The sequence below is a fragment of the Zingiber officinale genome, chromosome 3A, assembly GCF_018446385.1.
Source record: "Zingiber officinale cultivar Zhangliang chromosome 3A, Zo_v1.1, whole genome shotgun sequence".
Taxonomy (NCBI): Eukaryota; Viridiplantae; Streptophyta; class Magnoliopsida; order Zingiberales; family Zingiberaceae; genus Zingiber; species Zingiber officinale.
Genome location: NC_055990.1, coordinates 127,134,439 through 127,139,584, shown reverse-complemented (window position 1 = coordinate 127,139,584; position 5,146 = coordinate 127,134,439). Strand labels below are relative to the sequence as shown.

The following is a 5,146-nucleotide window of genomic DNA, read 5'->3' as shown; positions in this document are numbered from 1 at the left end:
GGGGGATCTTCTTTAAACCAATTTGAAACAATACTTTCAATCTTTGTCCCTAAATGTTTGAACTCCCCGTTCTGTGACTTGTGATTTTCAAAACTCATAGATGGTTGAGTTACAATTTGTTTGATAGGATCTATAACATCTATGGCTTACACTTCTTGAATGTTTGAGGGAAATTTCATCCAACTTATGTTCGACCATTCATGGAGGTTCAATGTCACTTGATCAATTACATATAAGCTTCATCTACACTTTTGCCCATAAAAGAACCTCTAGTTGATGAATCCAATAAACTCTTGTCTGAGAAAGAAATTCCCCCATAGAATATGTGCAGAATCAACCAATTTTCAAAACCATGATGAGGGCAGTGTCTTAGAAGACTCTTGAATCTATCTCATGCTTCAAATAATGATTCTCCATATGCTTGAGCAAAATTTGTTATGCAATTCCTCATATACACTGTTCTGCTTGGAGGGAAAACATGATTCAGAAATTGCTTCTCCAATTGCTCCCAACTTGTGATACTTTGAGGATGAAGAGAATATAACCAAGTCTTTGCTTTATCCTTGATACTGAAAGGAAATGCCATCAATCGAACTGCATCTGCTGACACTCCTTCACATTTCACCATATCACAAATCTCTAAAAATGTTTCAAGATGTAGACAAGGACTTTCTGATACTTCTCCTCCAAATTTGTGACCTTGTATCATGAAAATTAACTCTGGGTCTAGTTGGAAACTTTCTGCTTCAATTTGAGGTTGCACAATGGGAGATAAAAATCTTGCAGAAAAGGGTGTAGAAAAATTTCTCATGGGCCTACTTGACATGTTAGTGCTCATGGATATTCAAGAAAAAAATTATAAAATGAAGAATCAAAGACAAGAAATAAAATGCAATATGAAAAGCAAGAAAGAAAATATAGAATTTAAATTGCAAGAAAGAAAGTGCATAATGAAAACAAGAAAGAAAAGATAAAAGGAAAAAGAAAAATGTCTAGAATAATTCATATGCTAAAGATTGCAAGATATGTTTACAAAAGAAAAGAAGAAAGAAATTAGATCAAAAGTGAAAACAGAGAAAAGTTAGATTAGAGTGCTAGAAATCAAGAATCCAAAGTTAGAATTAGAATTAGAATTGCAACAAAAAGAATTATCAAGAATGTTATTCAAGAAAGGTAAAACTTATGAAAACAGAATTCTAAAAGTTAGATTACAACTATGCAAATGAAAAGAAAAGTTATGTCTAGTCTAACTCAATTGACAATTCCTAATGTTATAGCGCAATCCCCGACAACGGTGCCAAAAACTTGTTGTCTCTCCGCAAGTGTACGGAAATATCGCAAGTAATATAAAAGATTATCGTATCCACAGGGACTGGAATAAGCACTATGAATATCTCAAAATGAATTAGCTAGACAACAAAGCAATGGATTAACAAAGTTTAGGTGTAACTATGAAATGTAAACAAAAGAATGAAAGAATAGGCAACAAGAATAAAGGCAATGATAAGGGATATTCTAGGAGTTTTGGTTTCTTTGTAAGGTTCTTAAATGTAAATGATCTACCAAATCCTTTTTCTCAATTGTCCATCATTTGTAGAAGGTTGTCGGTTCTCTCTTGCAATAGAGAACCGACCTAGAACTGAAATCCATATCTAGATTGATCAATTAGGAATGAATCTATGTTGTCCTTGTTGGAGCAATCCCAATGGTCCGCGGGACCATGTGTTTTGGTGTTTGGGCAAAGGGTTTAAGTTAGGTTTACCCTTGTTATTTGATATGTGTACTTGAGTTGTGCAGGACTGCAGGTGACACATGTGACTCAGGTTGACGGCTTCGGGTCCGGTGAAGGATGGAGCATCCGAGGGACCGTAGACGAGGCAGCAAGGACAATGGCCGAGGGAAGCGACTTCAAGGCATACGCGAAGGATGGCATTGTGGACAAGCCGCGGGCTTGGATGCATCCGAGGGACGAGAGCCAAAGGAAGTAAGCTTGAAGGCAAGAGGTCAAGGCTGCAAAAGAAGAGTCAAATGAGTCGTGAGGGTACGAGTGCATGAGAGATTGTACTCGGAGTAAAATCCTAGTTTTAGGGTTTTACTGTAGCGGCACTGTAGCAGTTACTGTAGCGTACTGTAGCAGTTACTGTAGCGTACTGTAGCAGTCGACTGGTGTATGGACCAGTCGACTGATGCACTGTAGCAGAGCCGTTGAGATAGCCGTTGGGCTGGCACCAGTCGACTGGTGCAAGGACCAGTCGACTGGTAACGGGCAAATCAGCCTTGCTGATTTCTCAAGCTCTATATAATGGAGCTTGGTATGGCCGGCCAAGGCGACGAAATTAGACTTGGTTAAGGTCTAATTAGTAGTCTACAAGTGCTCAAGTGTTTGTGGAATCCAAGAGGTCTTGGTGTGTTGTGGTGAGGTTTCTCCACCCACAAGGAGCGACTTGAGATAGCCGGAGTTTCCGGGGGCTAATCCACCGAAGGATCGGGATCGTCCACCTTACGGACAGCCGTGGAGTAGGAGCCCTAATCTCCGAACCACGTTACATTGAACGTGTTAGCGGTTTGCTTGCTCTTTCTTATAGTGTTTAGCTTTCTACTTGTTTGTATTAGTTTGTATTTCCGTTGCGCACTAACAAGTGTAGGGTGGAAGCGAGTATTTGGGGGTGCCGTCTATCCAACCCCCCTTCAAGCCGGCCACCGATCCTCCAACAAGTGGTATCAGAGCGAGGACGCACTTCACCGGACTAACCGCCGAGAAGAGCAACGCATATAAGAAGATGGCCGGGTTGATTGTCCCTCCAAAATTTGAAGGAGGAAGCCTTGGGGACATCTCCTATTGGATGAAGAAGATGGAGATCTTCTTCAACACGGATTGGGACACCATGATGGTGGTAAATGAACCGTTCAAAGTCCCAAAGGACAAGAAAGGAAAGAAGCTCCGAACACGATGTTGGACGGAGGAGCAAACCTCACGATCGGAGGCAAACTCAAAGGTAATAGCAATTTTAATTGATTTATTGCCTCCTAATGTGATAAGTGGTGTAGGTAAATATGAGAACGCCCATGAATTGTGGAGCAAAGTGAAGAAATTTCCATGGGAAGAATTCATGCCTACACAAGAAGAAAGAAAATCCGAAGAAAGTGATGAAGTGGTCCAAGAGGAGAAGAAGGACCAATCGGATGTGGAGCCCATTGAGATGGGTCTAGTTGCTCAAGTTGAAGAGGAGCAAACGGAAGTTGAGCCATGCTCAACATCCGAGGAGGATAAGGAAGATGAGACATCCTCTACAAAGGTTGAAGAACAATCCAAGACAAGTGAAGAAGAAGTCTTGGAGGTCAACCTAGTGAGCACCTCCACCGAAGCTAAGTCAAAGGACCACATTGTATGCTTCGGGTGCAATGAGAAGGGACACTACAAGAGTAGGTGTCCATTGGGTAAGAAGAAGGTAACTCCTAAGCCCACTCAAATTATTTTAGATACTAATTTGGGTTGTAGGAATGATGGTGCCAAGAAGAAGAACGAGAAGAAGCACATTAGATGCTTCACTTGTGGTGAAATAGGGCACTACCACACCAAATGCCCAAGGAAGAGAGAGCTCAAAAGGTTGGGGCATTTAAGGATGTGGGAAAAGAAGTGGAGGAAGAATGGAGGCTCATGTCAAGGGGGAGCTCCAAAGGTAAAGGGTAAGGTAAACCCTAATTTAAATTTGAAGTCAAATTTAAATTCTTCCATGCATGCTAGGAAAAATAATGTTAATCATTATATGCCCATGCAAAATTTTGGTTTCAAATATCATGATCGGAATAGGGTAAATGTGGATCATAACCCTAGGAAATCTATGCATGATAAATTTAGAAATGGTAGACCTAAGGAGACCCAAGGCATTAATCCCAAGAAGGGGAGACATATGCCTAGAAAGGGTAGGTCTAGGAATGTCCAAGGTGGACATGTTGACTCTAGGTTTAGGAACCTAGAAAGGGAGAATCAAGCTTTGAAGGCAAAGCTTGATGGTTTAGAGAAATTCCTTAAGAGATTCACTATTGGATCTAAGAGATTAAATATGGTGTTGGGTAGCCAAAAACCCAACAATGATAGATCGGGCTTGGGATATCGATCTAGTCCCTCCAAGGTTAAAAGGAGACCATGTGCTAGGGTGGCACATGATAAGGGCAAGGAAGAATCATCTAAAGCCAATGAGAAGAAATATGCTAGGGTTGCATATGATTATGGCAAGGATGATGTGTCTAAGGTGCACAATTGTGGCCTAGCCATTGTGGATGAGTCACCTAGGGAGGTGGCTAAGGCAAAGAGCTCTAGGGGGAGCTCTAAGAGTCAATTTGGGACCCATGGTAAATGGATCTCAGGTGGGTACTACTTGGGAGTCTAGAGGAGCCATGGAGTGTGCCAAAAGGTTTGGAGATGGATTTGAGTCTCAAACCTAGGGATTTGGCACACATGGTTTGTGTTTCATGCAAGAAATATGACATTTTGATTCATATAGCATGATAAATGGTTTTGGATGTATAGATGTCATATAAACCAATGCTAGGGATGCATTGTGGGTTGGTATGGGCAAATACATCAAGAGGAAGTCAAAACTAGGACTTTAGGTCAAGGTTCAATTGAACCATTTAGCTAGTTTTGGATTTTGTGTCAATCTTGGGATTGGTGATAGATATATTTTTTAATATATTTTTCCCAAGTAGACAAGGGTACAATAGACCTCTCCACAAAATTTGAGGATTTTTGGAGGTCTAGGGAATTACTGGTGCATTTCTGAAGTTGGCCTGAAAAGGCTGATTTTTTCAGAAATAGGGTACCAGTCGACTGGTAACAGTGTTTTTGAGCACAGAATGTCTCTGTAAGCTCATTTTGTCGATACCAGTCGACTGGTGATGATACCAGTCGACTGGTAACAGTAGATTTCGACCACAGAATGTTTCTGTAAGGTTCTGTCGAAAGGGGCAGTCGACTGGCACTTAGGGCAGTCGACTGATACCAATCTGAAACTGTTTTCAGCATTGGTTTGTGACCATGTCAACTTGTTTAGATGTATGGGATCCATGGGGGATTAATACATGAGTTTAGGGTCAGTTTGGATGATAAGTTTTCAACAATTGGGATATTGTTGGAGAACTTTTT

The 5,146-nt window shown here is 41.0% G+C and overlaps 1 non-coding gene across 1 annotated transcript; it reads left to right on the top strand.

The window, feature by feature from the left end:
• Positions 1 to 347: 347 nt before the first annotated feature.
• Positions 348 to 453, top strand: LOC122054330. Its single transcript, XR_006132656.1, has one exon. It is a non-coding gene; the product is annotated as a small nucleolar RNA R71 (small nucleolar RNA).
• Positions 454 to 5,146: the final 4,693 nt, after the last annotated feature.